At 38.5% G+C, this 17,042-nt stretch overlaps 1 long non-coding RNA gene across 1 annotated transcript; it reads left to right on the top strand.

The window, feature by feature from the left end:
• The first annotated feature begins 2,139 nt into the window (after positions 1-2,139).
• LOC113065969 (uncharacterized) lies at positions 2,140-9,557 on the top strand. Its single transcript, XR_003279102.1, has 3 exons — positions 2,140-2,228; positions 9,275-9,302; positions 9,436-9,557. It is a non-coding gene; the product is annotated as an uncharacterized LOC113065969 (long non-coding RNA).
• The last annotated feature ends 7,485 nt before the right edge of the window (positions 9,558-17,042 follow it).

Raw genomic sequence — 17,042 nt, 5'->3', positions numbered from 1 at the left:
CGCTTTAAATAAGCTACTGTTATTGTACAGATGGACTATTGCTGAAAAAAAAAGTGCACCGTGGCACTTCAACCTCTATATCGCCACCTGTGGTTGAAACATAACATTGCATAATATTGCAGTTTTACGTCAGCACAGATGAATCTGATGGTTTGAGGAATTCCACCAATCAGGGGTAAGCTAGGAGTCCTCTGATATAATTTCTTGTGACTGTAGTGAAATTTCGCGGAGCATACGTGCTTATGAGATTCTTTGTATTTCATAATCAGTAAGGACAGATTAAAAAAGTTAATAAAACTAACAATTCAGAAAACAATGTGGTGTAATATCTAAAATGTGAAGAAGGCAGAGCTGCGATTATGTGGTTACTGAGGAACTATAACTAAAAAGTGCAACATAGACCTCTAGTGGCCATAAAACACTGGCATGCATCATGACAGAATTGCAGGTGTGATATAATAATCAAAATTCAACTATATTCATAGTACTACATTCATACTGTACAACTCCAAGCACTTTACGTTCTACACATTTAAGCTGCAAATGTATAATCACAAAGATTCTGGCTTTATTTTAAATAAATCTATAGATTGTGTGTCCACTACATTTGGACAGTGACAGTCTTACCAATGTACAGTAGGGCTACTAATTGCAAAAAGTTCTATCACACCCTCATGGTGTCAGATTGATCTTTTTGCTGTTTTTCTATACAGAAGAGTTGTTGTTTGCTTCTACTCTATGAACCTTTCCTGTTTGCACATACTTAGTTATACAAAAGCTAAACTCACCACAAAGTAAAAAAATCCTGAATCGCATTAACCTGAGAAACTCCATGCCATTGGATACAAGCCAGTTCTGCTTCTTGGAAACAAGACCAAACAGAAAGTGTGAAATATTAACCCCTCACTGCACACTCTATGCCCAGGACTATCTTTAGAAAATAGATTCATTTTATGGATACCTCTGTGAAAGTGAAATGCATGCACAATATTTTTTTTAAATCACAGATCACAAATTGTGTTGAGAATTCAAAATATTTTTGAAAGTTAAAATCTTAAAGTAACGGCTCACTCCTAAAACATAAATTCAGTCATCAACCTCTAACCTCCTTGACAGTAGAAACTTGGGAGAGGTTTTCAACTCATATAACCAGAGCAGAGTTTGTTAGTAGCTACAATATGTCTAGGTCTTTTCAATCAATTTAATTATTTTAATATTTATGGAGCCTTAGACACAGCCAAACAGCATCTGAATTCCGAGCAGTTCAGAGATTTTGAGCTTCAAAGTTTTTGTATTCCATTCGACTGTAGATAAAACTTTTTTTCTTTTATAAATGAAAACGTCACAAAATGTACTCAACGTTAAAATATCGATCACATAATGTAAATAAGTAGTCATGTGATTTCATCAGCCACAACTTTTCTGCTTTTCTCCAGCATTGCTCCAGCAATCAGTTCTTATGGTCCTGCAGTTAGACCTTACTCATTCTCGTGCGCGCTCCCGCTCCGCGCCTCCGCCTAAAGGTTTCGATCAGAGTAATCAACGCGAGAGACTCGAGAATGATGGAGCAGAGAGGACAAACTACTGACCTGATCAGGATGTCAAGTTCAGGTCAGTTTCATCTGTAAATGGGCTATTATATTTTTGTATTTGTTTACCTAGTTAAGCAGGGGCTGAATTTCAGCGCGGGATTGCGCATAACATTCCGTCCAGGTTTCACTTTCAGAATGTGTGAAATTCCCGGAAACACTGAAGCATATACAGTAGATTGAAGCCAAACAGATTATAACAGCAGTACAGTAATTTTAAAACTTTCTGTGAGACATAATTTCACAAACAGTGTGAGTAATTCACCAATACATCGTCCTCTCTCTCTCTCTCTCTCTCTCTCTCTATGAGAAAAATGCTAATTAATATAAGACAATAGCTACTATAGCATATTCAATATTAAGATTTTTCTATAAATGCACTGATTTAAATATATATTGAAATATATTGATTTTGAAACCACACACTGCAGCACAGACATCTCCTGTTTTCCTAAACCACGTGACCCTGAAGTGGTAGGATATAATGAAAGCGAAAGTACAGTGACAGTGAAAGTATTTGGGGAAAACTTGGGGGATTTCTCATGCATGTGGGGTATAAAGCATCTATGCTTCTTCCATTCCATCAGACCATTAACAGATCTGAACAAAAACATGTGACATTTCGACAGACAAATACAGGTACAGTACTTTGATTGTTTTGCCATGCTGTGAGAGCAGTTAAAGTTAAAGTGCAGCTTTAAATAGAAATGATTGTAAACATTATTTTGCTATATAAGCTACCTTGCTTTTGAGCTTTGAGAGTTTTAATCTGCAACCCTCTTATTTTAAAACACAATGCAGCAGCTGTCTACAAACTTAAAGTAACTACAAAAAGGGAATGAGTAGTTTGTTATGCTTCAATTGTTCATCTGTCCTCAGCCTAAAAAAAAAAAGCTCCACTCTTTACTAAAATGGTCAACCAGTTTAAATGAAAGTGTTAATTTGCACTGCTATTATAAATTTAGTCTTAGTCCTGTGTCAAATGTTACTTTTAGTTTTTATCAAATTTAGTCAATTTGTCCTGTTTTAGTTAGCCAAGTTTTCTGTTTGAGCATTTTAGTCTAGTTTTAGTCAGTGGAAACTTATTTTCATCTTACTGTATAATGAAAAAAAAAAATTAATAAAAAAAAATAAATTAAAATAATAAAATAATATACACATTTCAATTGTGTCTATGTAGAAAATATAATGAAAGGTGTAAAAGAAATACACAAACTTTGTGTGTGTGTGTGTAACAATAGGCTGTAATATGGAGTATTGCTCAAAGCATTAATTTATGTACATAATGTTTCTGTGTATGAGACTATGAAAAATGAGTCAAAAGACTGTGCTTAGTGGATGAACATGAAAAAAGAATGAGGACGCTTTAGACTTGGGACATTACCTCATACCTGTCAACCTTCCCAATTTTCCCGGGATTCTCCCAGGATTTATTGTTCTATCTTGCTATTATCTCATAGAAATATTTACTGAAAAAAAAAATGCTGGATGGAAATTCCAATATGTGCATACATTCTAAAAATGTGCATAAAAAGTGCATGCACTCAATTGCGGCGGACAATTTTTTAGATCTGATAAAAAGATATTACTTATTACTTATTATCATTTATTGAATAAATTCCTTGATGTGCATCAACAAAAATAAATGTGATTTTTTTTGCTCAACAGCCAATGTCAAATGTTGTTTTAATAAATCTGAAATATCTAAATGAAAGTCTATCATCAATATGATTTTGTATGATTACCTCCCAGAAGTCACTCACACGACTGTGAGTCATCCAGCTCCAAAAAAAAGGGTAACATGACACCATTTGTTCCCTTTCGAAAGCTTCAGTCAATCCTGTGCTGCTCAATGATTACTGTTTTGTTTGTTTGGGGTAGGAGCATGCGGTTCTGGCTTTAAAAACGAGTGAATGTGAGCATTGTGAACTGCTTTCAGTGAAGATGCTTCGTTTTCGTCCGAGCTATTTTCAGACCGCACCCATTTCATTGAAGGGCTCTCATGCGGATCTGCATGACGAACCAGTGACGGGCCCGTCCCTTTTGCTTGCGGTGTCACAGGATTCACGCATCCTCTCTCATGATCTCGAAGCACGGTCCGGTGCTTCTTCGGTTCACGAGGAGGATGATATATCTCTTGGGTCTTCAGGCCAGGAGCAGCCCGCCCCTGAGCATTCCTCTCCCAAGAGGAAACCGGTCGAGGAACTGCTCAAAGTGGTTACTCACGCGGTGGACAGGTTGCAGCTTGACTGGAACAAGAAGACCTCCAAATGTAGTAAGCTGGAGGGTAGGTTTCTGACCTCCATGATGAGCTGTCAAAGTCATGGAGCAAAGCGTAAACTTGCCGCATCTTTGGGCCCTCGACATTGAATTTTTCAACTATCATGGATGCAAAGTCTTGGGGGTATTCGGAGATGCCTCGGGTTGAAGAGATGCTTGCGAGCTATCTCTTGCCCGAATCTGCATCCTCGGTTAAGAAACCTACTCTCCCCACTAAACCTTGAAAAATAACATCATCGTGGTTAAAGCTTACCAAGCTGCAGGTCAGGCTGGTGCTGCGCTGCACACTATGGCAGTGTTACAAGCATACCAGGCTGACCTGTTGAAGGCGATCTCTGGGGAAGAGCGGTGTACACCGCATTACACGGTGCCCATCTCTCCTCAGTGCCCTCTGGAGATCAGTCTGCCAACCCTGCTGGTGTTCCAAGGTACAGCGATCTCCGGTGAGCGCTTCTCTCAGTTACCGCCCGGAAACGTAGCAGTGCTAGTGGCTTGCTACCTCTACGGAGGTCTCTAGAGTGGCTAGTACGGTCATCCCCTGCCGGTCCACCGCTTCAGGGCACCAAACTACATTTACATTTAATAATTTAGCAGATGCTTTTATCCAAAGCGACTTACAAATGAGAACAATAGAAACAGTCAGGTCAACAAGAGAACAACAGCAGTAGTCTCAGTTAGTCTGGTATAGAACGCATAGCCAGGTTTTTTTTTTTTTAATAAATGGAAGGTTAAGAAAAGGAAAAGTGCTAGTATTAGTTGGTTAAATGCTGTCGAAAAAGATGAGTCTTTAAATGTTTCTTGAAAATGAGTAAAGAATCAGCTGTACGAATTGAGATTGGGAGGTCATTCCACCAGCTGGGCACAGTCCAAGAAAAGGTCTGTGAGAGTGATTTTGAACTTCTTTGGGATGGCACCACAAGGCGTCGTTCACTTGCAGAGTGCAAACATCTGGAGGGCACATAAGATTTAACCAGTGAGTTTAGGTTTGACGGTGCCGTGCCAGTGGTCGTCTTGTAGGCTAGCATCAGTACCTTGAATTTGATGCGAGCGGCTAATGGTAGCCAGTGTAACCTGATGAGGAGAGGAGTAACGTGAGCTTTTTTGGCTCATTGAAAACAACCCTTGCTGCTGCATTCTGGATCAATTGCAGAGGCTTGAAAGTACATGCAGGAAGAGCCAGGAGAGCATTACAATAGTCCAGTCTGGAGAGAACAAGAGCTTGTCACTCAGAAATGTCACTCAGACAGGCTGAAATGCGAGCAGCTACCGTCGGGTCATCTGGTTGGAATGAGAAGTAGAGTTGGGTGTCATCAGCGTAGCAGTGGTAAGAAAAGCCATGCTTCTGAATGACAGATCCTAATGACGTCATGTAGATGGAGAAGAGAAGTGGTCCAAGTACTGAGCCTTGAGGAACCCGAGTAGCAAGATATTGTGACTTAGAAACATCACCCCTCCAAGACACACTGAAGGATCTGTTACAGAAGTAGGACTTGATCCACAGGAGTGCGGTTCCAGAGATGCCCATCTGTCTGAGGGTGGACAGGAGAATCTGGTGATCAACAGTGTCAAAAGCTGCAGACAGGTCCAGTAAGATGAGTACTGAGGATTTTGAAGCTGCTCTTGCTAGTCCCAGGGCTTCAGTAACCGAGAGCAGAGCAGTCTTAGTTGAGTGGCCACTTTTGAAGCCAGATTGGTTGCTGTCCAGGAGGTTGTTCTGTACAAGGAACATAGAAAGCTGGTGGAACATAGCTCGCTCAAGTGTCTTTGCAATCAATGGAATAAGGGATACCGGTCTGTAGTTTTCAAGAAGTGCTGGATTTAGAGATGGTTTCTTGAGCAGTGGGCTTACCCGAGCCTGTTTGAATGCTGAGGGAAATGTTCCAGAGTGAAGAGAGGAGTTGATAATGTGAGTAAGCGAATGTATGACTGAAGAAGAGATCGCTTGAAGGAGGTGAGTGGGGATCGGATCAAGTGGACAAGTAGTAGGATGATTGGACAGCAGAAGTTTGGAAACATCCGTCTCTGAGAGTGGGGAGAAGGAGGAGAAAGAGTGTGCATCGGTCATTGTAAAGTTGTCCTCGGTCTGCGGTGTGGAGAATTGGTCACTGATGGTTCTTGTCTTATTTGTGAAGAAAACTGCAAAGTCTTCTGCTGTAAGAGTCGATGGATGAGGTGGTGGCGGCGGATTAAGAAGAGAAGAGAAAGTCTTGAAGAGTGTACGAGCGTCACAACAGCTGTTAATTTTGTTGTTGTAGTAGGATGTTTTGGCCGTGAAGACATTTGCAGAGAAGGAAGAGAGGAGAGACTGATACACACTGAGGTCGGTAGAGTTTCTTGATTTCTGCCATTTCCTCTCTGCAGCACTGAGTTTAGAGCGATGTTCACGGAGAACCTCGGACAGCCATGGGGCAGATGGGGCGGTGCGTGCTGGTCTAGACAACAGTGGGCAAAAGTTGTCCAAGCAAGATGTTAAAGTGGAGCAAAGAGTGTCCGTAGCGCTGTTTGTGTCCAGAGCTGAAAACTAAAAGAGTGCAGGAAGCGAGGATGAAACCACAGAAGATAGGCGAGATGGAGAGAGTGAGCGTAGGTTCCATCGAAAGGTGACCTGCCTTGGAGGGTGAGCCGCTTCAGGAGTAAGTGCTAGGTTAGCAGTAATGAGGAATTGGTCTGAAGCGTGCAGTGGAGCAACTGAAGAGTTGTCCACAGAGCAACAGCGCGTGTAGATAAGGTCCAGTTGGTTGCCTGATTTGTGAGTCGCTGGAGTAGACACTTGCTTGAGATCAAATGAGGCGAGCAGAGTTTTGAAGTCAGCAGCCTGGGGTTTATCTAGGTGGATGTTGAAGTCACCAAGCAGTACCAGAGGAGTACCATCTTCAGGAAAGTTTGATAGCAGCACATCCAACTCCTCCAATAAGTTTCCCAATTGACCTGGGGGACGATAAATGACCACAAAGTGGATTTTAACTAGTGGCTCTAGGCGCACTGAGCTTCGGCGAGCGACAGATTTGTCTGCCTGTGCGACTAAGCAAACGGCCCGTGCCTTCGGCCGTTCTATGTCAGCTTTAGTCAGCACAGGGAGGCATCTGTGGCTTAATTTGACGGGCATTGAAGAGGCATTCGTCATTTCCTGCCTCGCCGAACTCAAGGGGAGGGGCCATCGGTGCTAAGAGGCTCGGTACCTCTACGGAGGTCTCTAGAGCAGCTAGTACGGCCTTCCCCTGCCAGTCCGCCAATTCAGTGCACCGAGCTAGTGGCTCTAGACGCACAAGGGAGCTTTCGCCCCTTCCCGTTACCCTCACAAAACCACTCCATCCCCGCCACTTCTTGTGCTTTGGGGGGTGGTGGTTTTCCAGCAAGATGTTAGATGCTCCAGTGTTTCCTGCCATCGTTCAGGACACGGAAAATCTAACATCCCCTTAAAAGGAAGTGTTAAAATTGGTACCACTCTCAGAGAGTCTGGCAGCGTGGAACTTCTGGCGGGGCATTTCTGCATGGGTATTGAGCACAGTACGGATAGGATACAGGATCCAATTTATTCGTCAGCCTCCACGTTTCAACAGCGTGGTCTCCAGTTCCGTGAAACCGGAGCTGATGCAGGTACTTTCTCGACAGCTACAGACTCTTCTGGGCAAAGAGGGCATAGAACATGTTCCTTGTCCAAGGAGAGAGTCAGGCTATTAAAGAAGATACTTCCTGGTTCCCAATGGGGGGGGGGTGCACCCAATCTTGGATCTTCAAGGCTTAAACCGTATAGTCATGAAAGTGCTCAAGTGAAATATGTTAACCGTTAAGACTGTCGTGTCGCAAATTCGGCATTGAGGCTGTGTCATCGTAGAGTGCTAATGACAGATGCCTCCCTGATGGGGTGGGGAGCGGTATTGAATGGCCACCCAGCCTGTGTTGCAGGCTCGCCCCGATGAAGTCATCAACCGAGGCTATATTACCACTGGGTCAATTCTATCGTCGTGTTACACACATTATTCACAGCTGGTCACCAGTGATTGGAATAATGGCGTTGGCTAATTGGCTGTGATTGGCTAATGCAGAGTCATGTGTTTCATGGTAGCCAATCAGAGCCAGTGTTTTTACACACATGGCGGCACATGGCTGCGCCAGCGGCGCCAAACACACACACACACAGACACAGACACACACGCAACAGCTACACAGAGATTCGCAGCAGAGATGGCAAGTGAGGAGCAATCCGATGGAAAGTTGGCATTTGAAGGTGAAGATATAAGCACTACTTCAAATTCATTGTGGTAAAAGGCAAGAACGTGCATGTAATGTGTACATGTAATGCGTGACGCGCATCTACAAAGCTAGTGGCCAAAAACACTTTTCTTACAAAGATAATACTTGAAGTGCAGGATAAAACTCTTGCTGTCTGTTGACATGCAATAAATATTGAAAGTTATATACCTGTCTGTTCTACTCATTTCAATAGACTTCTGAAAACTGCAAAAAAAAAAAAAAAAAGTACAAATTCTCTGTCATGTTCTCTGACATGTAGCAACTTTTTTTTTACTGTAACGCAAATAATTACTTTCCCTGGTAACGAGTTACTTTTATTATAGAGTAATTCAGTTACTAACTCAGTTACTTTTTGGAACAAGTAGTGAGTAACTATAATTAATTACTTTTTTAAAGTAACGTTCCCAACACTGCTGGTCACAAATAAGACGTTTCCCAATGCGCTGAGCAGCACAGCATCTTGTTCCGCTTTCTCAGGGAACAAGGTTACAGTCAGGTAACCAGGAACGTTAGTTTCAATTAATTTATTATTGAGCTTTCTCCACTAGCAAAAACTATATATATATATATATATATATATATATATATAATTTATACTTTTCCCAGTTTCTCAAAAAGTTATGATTTTATCTTCCTGAACACATGTGATGGATATAGTGCTGTAATCAAACATGTTTTGTGCAATGTTCTAATATGTACACAGGTTAAATTCAGAACTTTGTTCACAAGCAATTCACAACCTCTACTTGAGTAGGGATTTACTCACAGTAAAAACACAGAGAAAAATAAGTGTATCAAGAAACAGGTGAGAACAATCAGACAGGGGAACAGAAAACTAGAACACAAGAAAGAACTGCTAACTAAAAGATTTTTGACTGACTATTATCATGTGCTGATATTGAGAAGAACCATACACTTGCGTAATATTGCTAGTTCTTGGCTAACTGGCTCACTCTATACAGTTACTTTAAGAGATTTTTCTTTATCTCAAGGTTAAATATCTTTGCATTTGTTTTGAGTTTTGAATTCAAAATAAATAAAATTGGTAATACTTGCAGTTTCTTCAAAACTTTGTTACTGAAGTCTACAGCACTGTTTTATCAAGAACACACAATATCATTAATATATCTTATTTTTGTGTTATCTTACAGCTGAAATCAGACAGTTCCACTTATCTGAGTAAGTTAAATCCAGTGTATATTCACAAAGTATTGCTTTTATTGAATGTTAATGATGGTCTATTATGGATATGATGTTGTGGTTTACAAATTAAATGTTTTTTTTTTTTCTTTTCTTATCTTCAAACTTCCAGTGTTATGGATTTGCAGTCTATGGAGACAGTTGTTGAGTCGCTAAATGAGGGAATAGTCTCTATCTGTAACATCTACAAGTCTCTCTTGGATGCACAAGTTGATCCCACCACTGGCATGTGCTGTAATTATAAACAAATCAGGAAGCATATTGAGCATGCTGAGTGTTTCCTGGAAAAATCAGAGACAATGATTAAGGAAAAACTAAAAGATTTAGAAGAATGCATTGAGGGACTTATTAAAAGAAAAGGAAATGCTGAGCAGCAAAACAAAGAAAAAAGAAATGCAAAGGATAAATTACACATCGAGAAGAACTCTGCTGAAGAATCATTAAAGAATTCTAAAGCAGCTTTGGAACAGGCTCAAAAAATGGTAGCATTGACAAAAGATGAGCTACAAAGGCAGCAAGCTAGACATAACACTGGTACAGGTGTAACAATTGGAGGTGCAGTACTGGCTGCAATACCAATCATCGGATGGATTCCTGGTGAGAAATCCTCTCTGATCCACTACTACTTTTTATCATTATCTTATCAATATTAATCAATATTTGTGGCTGATAGGATTCTTGCTTTCCACTAGGTATAGTAATGCTATCTGTGGGAACCAGCGAAATTGTTAAGGCTTCAAACGCCATCAGCGATGCTGAAAACGAGCTAAAAAAACATGAATCCCAGGTGAATGAGAAGAGCACGAAGTTGTCTGATTACCAATCCAAGATTGCTGCCATACAGAACGAGACTGAAGAGACAGTTAAGTTGATAAATAAACTGGAGAAGGAGATTGAAGAGTTGAAGCAGCATCTACACTTCACAGCTGATATTCAGGAAACGTTCAGGAGAGCTGTGACCCTTCTGACTGTTCTTAGTGGAAGAGTCACTGTATTGGAGAAACAGACTAAGAGCTTCATCCTCTGTAAGCCTGTGATAAAAGCCATGGAAGATGTGATGGAGGCAGCAGCAAAGGTTGCCAAGAATCAGTTCCTTCGTAGTCAGGGTTTACAAGAATTCATAAATACTTTGAGGGAGAATGTTAGAGAAACACTGTGTTTATGCAACTCTCCCAATAATTCTGAACTTGACTGCTATTATTAATCATCATCTAATTAATACATAGAAACTACCTTAAATATGCAAGAGGGGCAAAAAACAAATAATTACAATGAGACATTAAAATACAAAACATGAGATATTTAATTAGAAAAAAGCATGGAATAACAACAAACAACTCCAAAAGTGTTATAGTTAATCAACTGTGCATTTCTAAGTCTTTGACACACACACACACACACACACACACACATGTCTGGTCAGCTATCCTTGTGGGGACTCTCCATAGGCGTAATGGTTTTTATACTGTACAGACCGTATTTTCTATCGCCCTACACCAACCCTACCCCTAACCCTAACCCTCACAGGAAACTTTCTGCATTTTTAGATTTTCAAGAAACTTCATTCTGTGTAATTTATTAGCTTGTTTACCCACTGGGGACCTCAATTTAGGTCCCCACCGTGACACGAGTTCCCATGAGTCTGTGTGTTTTCAGGTTTAAGTCCCCACCAGAATAGAAAAACAAGTACACACACACACACACACACACAAACACGCATGCACACAAACACACACACACACTGATGAAACAAGTAATTATAACTTCTAATAATTAACAAATTATGATTATGCATTTTGACAAGTTTAGTTAACAGTAAGGGTATAAAGTAAATATCTTTGATAACATATGCCCTTTTTCATATTCACAGTAGTATTGTTACTAGTAAAATGTTTTGATAACACCAGTATATAATCTACTACTAATAATAATAAATAAGATCACCACCACCATGACATAACAAGAATAATAAGTTTATTATTTCAAGTAAATATTTATTTTCAACACATGCATTAAAAGCAGAGGTGTCAAGTAACGAAGTACAAATACTTCGTTAATGTACTTAAGTAGAAATTTGAGGTATCTATACTTTACTTGGGTAATTATTTTTCAGCCGACTTTTTACTTCTACTCCTTACATTTTCAAGCAAGTATCTGTACTTTCTACTCCTTACATTTTAAAAAATAGCTTCGTTACTGCTATTTCATTCCGGCTTGTTATCATTCAGAGAGAGAGAAAAAAAACTTATCCAGATAAATCGCACCATCCGGATGGAGTAAATTTGATTGTGGTTGGATGAGATACACATATACCATTCCGACACCCTATTGGTCCATACGCGATCCATCACACCTGCACATGACACAAGTCACATCACAGTCCAGCAAGGGCATAGCCAGTTTTGGGTTAGTTTATCAAAAAATATAAGAAGGGTTGGGTATGGAACCGGTATCCGATCGCCTCAGAGTCAGTCCGCTTAAATTTCAAATGAAACCGGCGTCAGTCCGGTCTCCTCTCCGTCTTTCAGCGCGCTCTTCAATCCGCAGACCGCGGCGGAGCAGCGTGAGCTAATACAGAGACAGAGGACACAAGGTGTGTGTTTATCGATAGATTGTTAGAATATCTGTATCTGTGAAGTTCTTTGTCATAAATACAGTTTACAAAAGGTCACGAAGAAGCAGTCGGTTTCTCATCTACTGTAAAGTTTTCGCTTGTCACCGCTCATCACGAAACCAGCGACAATCTAGCCCTTAACACGAACGGACACATACTTTAATTAAACTTATTTAAATATACTTAATTTAATCATACGTATTTTATACGTACACTACTGTGCAAAAGTCTTAGGCAGTATTTTCACTTAAAAGAATGGTGTTCGGCTATTTATATATTTTGCTGTGGTGTGTCAGTAGAAAATATCAGTTTACATTTCCAAACATTCATTTTGCCGTTGTCAAACTGCTTGTGCATTCAAAATCGCACTAGATTATTATTAAAATGAATGGCAAACTGATATTTCCTACTGACACACTGCAGCAAAAGATATAAATAACTGGCTTAAAACCCTTTTTTGGGGTGAAAATACTATTCTTTCTTTTCCATAAGACTTTTGCACAGTACTGTATTTTAAAAACGACATTGTTGCTACTTTATTAAGAATGAGCATACAGTAATTCACAGAACTGATTTAAGACAGTGACAGACAGCACTCATCTTAACTAAATATCAGAGTGAGTGACAGAGATACAGTAGAAACATTATGTGTACTTTTGTATTAAATAATGTCCCAGATTGTGAAATTCATTTATTAGCCTTAGATTAAGGGAAGCACAACTTGGGAAATGAGAGCATCCAAGGTGAAAGCTATGGATTTATTTTAAATATTTGTAATGTTCTTTAATGTTATCTATAGTTTTTTTTTTTTTGTAGTTCTTTTTTTTTTTTTTAAGTATCGGTTCAGGCACCATTTAGGCGCCGTTTTAAAAGTAGCTAAAAGGCACTGGACCCTACTTAAAAGTTATTATTTCTCACTACTGGCTCATATACCAAATGGGTGCTTTCTCTTCGTCCTCCACAAATTAAGCTAATGTAGGTAGTTGGGTAGCGAGACGTTTTCATAAATTATCGTTTGTGATTGATGACGCAAATGACAATGTTGTGATATCTAGGCTATAGAGCATCACAGTCCCACCCACAGCTGGTGCCAGAAATAAAAATTCAATGCAATTTCTGCATTGACATTTGGGGTATAAGCCATAAAAACGTAACCATACATGGTAGACTTAAAACCAGCTACGGCTGTACTAAGCGATAGTATATGCTAATATAAACGCAAAAGGATCATGGGGCACTATTCTTGTTTTGATATAAATGCCTTTTATTCGCGATGTCTTGGCTAAGTACTTCACAATCCTGAACAATCCCACAATCCCACAGTGATGAATCTGATTGTTGGAGCTCGTGTAACCGTCTGGTTAAACCCCTCGAAGGTCCGTGAAGACTGAAGATCATTAATAAATAAATAAAATAAAATAAAAACCTGTGTTGCGTTTTTGCACGGTAGACTTATCAGTGCAATCATGATCTCCTTGGCTGCCATGAGAGTTTTCCAGGGAGGTTGGTAACTTAGCTAGGCTACTGTAGCCTTCATATGGTATGAGTCATATCAAGCATTTTATAATGCCACTGTCAAAACAATATTTAGCCTAGGCATACCTTTTTGTGCATTTACTGAACATTTGTGTAATGGCAACGACATGTGTTGACGACTGAGCGGTGATTGCAGTCAGATACAAAGCACTGCACCATTGCTGACGTTATTGTTAACCACTTTCACACACGCACACAATATAAAATACACGATGATAAAATAAAAATTAATACACAATACATATATAAAACTATTTATTTACACAATTAATACTGAAAGAACTGCTATTACTGCACATTCACTATATAAAATAAAATTCACTGGAGGAAAAAGTTCACTCGGGCGGCCGTCATCAGATTTTGAAGTCACTCAAAAGGCTCGTTCGCGGTTGTGGCTTCAGTCGAATTCAATGGGGCGCGGTGGTTTATGGGATGAGTAGTTCCTACGCTCGAAATGAAAATATGTACATAGTCTTGTACCTTTGACTTTTTTTGGATTTTCTCTTAATTTTTTCACTCGAAATGATATGTTATATCCTTATGAGTTCAGCCGTAGCTGGTTATCCTCACACATGCTCTAAAACTCTTTAGATACGGATTTTTCCGAAAGTCAATGGGAGAAATGAATGGGAAATTTACTTCCGGCACCAAAGCTCTCTGGGGCTGTGGGTGGGACTGTGAAGCTCTATATCAACTTTGTAACTCGTTACCCCCAAACACTGGACATAGCAGACGTATGTACCGAATACAAGAAGCTATCAATCAAGAAGGTATAAGGATTATGAGTTATTTTTCATTTTTAGTTTTTGAATAATCACTTGGATTAATCATTCATTTTGACAGCACTATAATGTTTATTGTAAATAGTCAACCACAGAAGAGTAATTGTTTCTAAGCCTGCACCAATGTTCTTCTCCATTGCCCACACAGATTCCTGCAGCTAAGCTTGGATGTACATTTACATTCCATTAAAAGTTATTGATGACATGCCTCTGAAGTTTGACTTTTTGCACCATAACAATACTTATTGGCAACTAGTAATCATATCTCTAGCTCTTTAATGTATTTGCATTGTACTAAAATTAGTTCATTTTCAATGGGCATATATGCGGCTGGTAGCCTAGTGCATCCCAAATTTTTCAACATGAACATTTTAATATAACATTATAGTCATTATGGCCTTTACAAAAATGTTTTTTTGAGGAGGTGGGGTAGTGCACATTAGGCCCCTGTGGCGCGGCCTAAGCTTTTGTTGTTAATGGCATTTTTTCCCCCTTACATTACTTTTACTTTTATACTTTAAGTAGTTTTTAAAACCAGTACTTTTACACTTTTATTTGAGTAAAAAGCTTGAGTTGATACTTCAACTTCTACAAAAGTCTTTTTAAACCCTAGTATCTATACTTCTACTTGAGTAATGAATGCCAATACTTTTGACACCACTGATTAAAAGTAAATCACTTTGAAGAGTATTAAAAGTGACCAGCAGACTAAGATAGATATGACTGCTTATACACAGAACAATTCATGTGTAAAACTTCTAAAATTACTAAAATCTAAAAAGTTACAAGTTTGTCTCCCTACTCCCTATAATAAGAAATGAGAGTTTAGAACAATAAAGTGTTTCTAGAATGCTTTTAACCATGCCATCGTTACTATTAATTCATTTACACAGCACAAACTGTACAAGATAAAATAAACCTATTAGTAATAAGAATAACAATGCCGAACAAAATGTCAATTAACAACAGATTTGAAAAGGACTGCAATGCCTCTTTGGGTTTGAATCATCATTTAAAAAAAAAAAAAAAAAAAACACGTCTAAATGACCTAGCTCACATTCATTATGATTGCAAAGCAATGTACGCATATAAAAATGCAGCGGGTTTGCTTAATAACACATTATTCTAACAGTTTTAGAAATATTATACTTGAATACCTATAATATTTTTGCTATACTAAGCAGAAACATTTTTGAAAAGAATACTGTGATCCATCCTTTTTCCTAAAAATAATCAGTGTAAAAAATTCCCAAAAGGTATGTTTTCTGTCAATCAAAAACAAGGACAGCACTGTATTGTATCTTTTGCATGTTCAGTGTGCAGCAAAGTGTAAAGCAGTTTGTTATAGCACTCATGCTTGTCAAATTACATTTATTTACAGATATATAGTGCTTTATACAAAACAGAAGGTTTCAAAGCAACTTCAAAGTAATAAACTGTGTCAATTCATGGATAAAAAACAACTTAATTTTCTGCTTCAATAGTGTCATTATTCAGAACATTTTAGTTCAATGTTGATTCAGTTCAACTATAAAGCATGTGCACAGATACTGTATATAGAGTATGGAAAATATGCATGTTCAGTACATATTTATTCTATAAATAAAAATTCTAGACTGGATCATCTCTCTCTTAAACAACTGAATTTTGATTTCACATGTAAGTCAAAAACATTGATGTTATGCTGCAAGCAATTTTTTACTTTTGCATTTGGACAGTTATATCATGACCATTTAATAATATGGTCTGTATCAACTTTATCCAAAGGCATATAAATCCTAAAATAAAACTCAAAACTCCACAAATCTAAGTCAAATCATGCATCATATGATTCTAAACAAGCATGACAAACTTTAATGGACAATGGAAAAAAAATAGCACTACAGTGCTTTTAAAGGGGCAAAACAAAATACCTGTATGTTAAACTCCATACAAATGCAATTATAACCACTAGATGGAAGCAGAGGATGACTATTGGTCTGAGTCAACTCACTAAAACAGCACTTTTCATAGGTTTTACTTTTGGATTCATATTTATATGTTATAAAATCAGTGTTATAACATTTTAAATCACATTTAGTCAGTGTTTACCACTTCATTTATACAGATATATCAGTTTTGACTCTGACTTGAACTCTTCAGAAAAGGAGAGGAGTGAACTGAAGAGAAGAAGCACCAACATGGAGCTGGGAATCTAAAGGGTGTGGAGTGATTCTGGATGAAGCAATGGTCTCTGATCTCTTGTCAGTTGTTCTCTAACCTCATCAGGCATTATAGGAGAACATTTAGACCTGTTAAACTGTCAAATGAAGGATTCAAGAAGTATTGAAAAAAGGGTGCTGTTAATTTTGGCCAATGTGTATTAGAGAAAAAACATTTATTTAATAATGATATTTCTCCCCATTTGTAATTATTATTATTATTTTATTTTTTTTTACTTTATTTTTCACAAATGTAAAAATAACATAACAGCAGACCACAAAACAAAAACAAAAACACAGAGCATCTAGTTTGCACACACACAATACCATTAGACTATTACACTTGATATTACAGCATAATTAAATAGAGTAATACTTGTCAATACCTAAAGGCAAAGTTTTGTTTCATATAATTGTCCCATTTTTTCCAATAATGTTCACATTTGTCCGAGGCCAACCTTATTGAGAATGTGAGTCTTTCCATTTCGCGAATGTCTGTGATGATCTGGAACCAGTCTGTTTTGGAGGGAACATCTTCACACAGCCATTTGCGTGTTATGGCTTTCTTTGCACCAGCTAATAGTAT

This window comes from Carassius auratus, chromosome 49 (assembly GCF_003368295.1).
Source record: "Carassius auratus strain Wakin chromosome 49, ASM336829v1, whole genome shotgun sequence".
Taxonomy (NCBI): Eukaryota; Metazoa; Chordata; class Actinopteri; order Cypriniformes; family Cyprinidae; genus Carassius; species Carassius auratus.
This window is presented reverse-complemented; position numbering and strand designations above follow the sequence as displayed.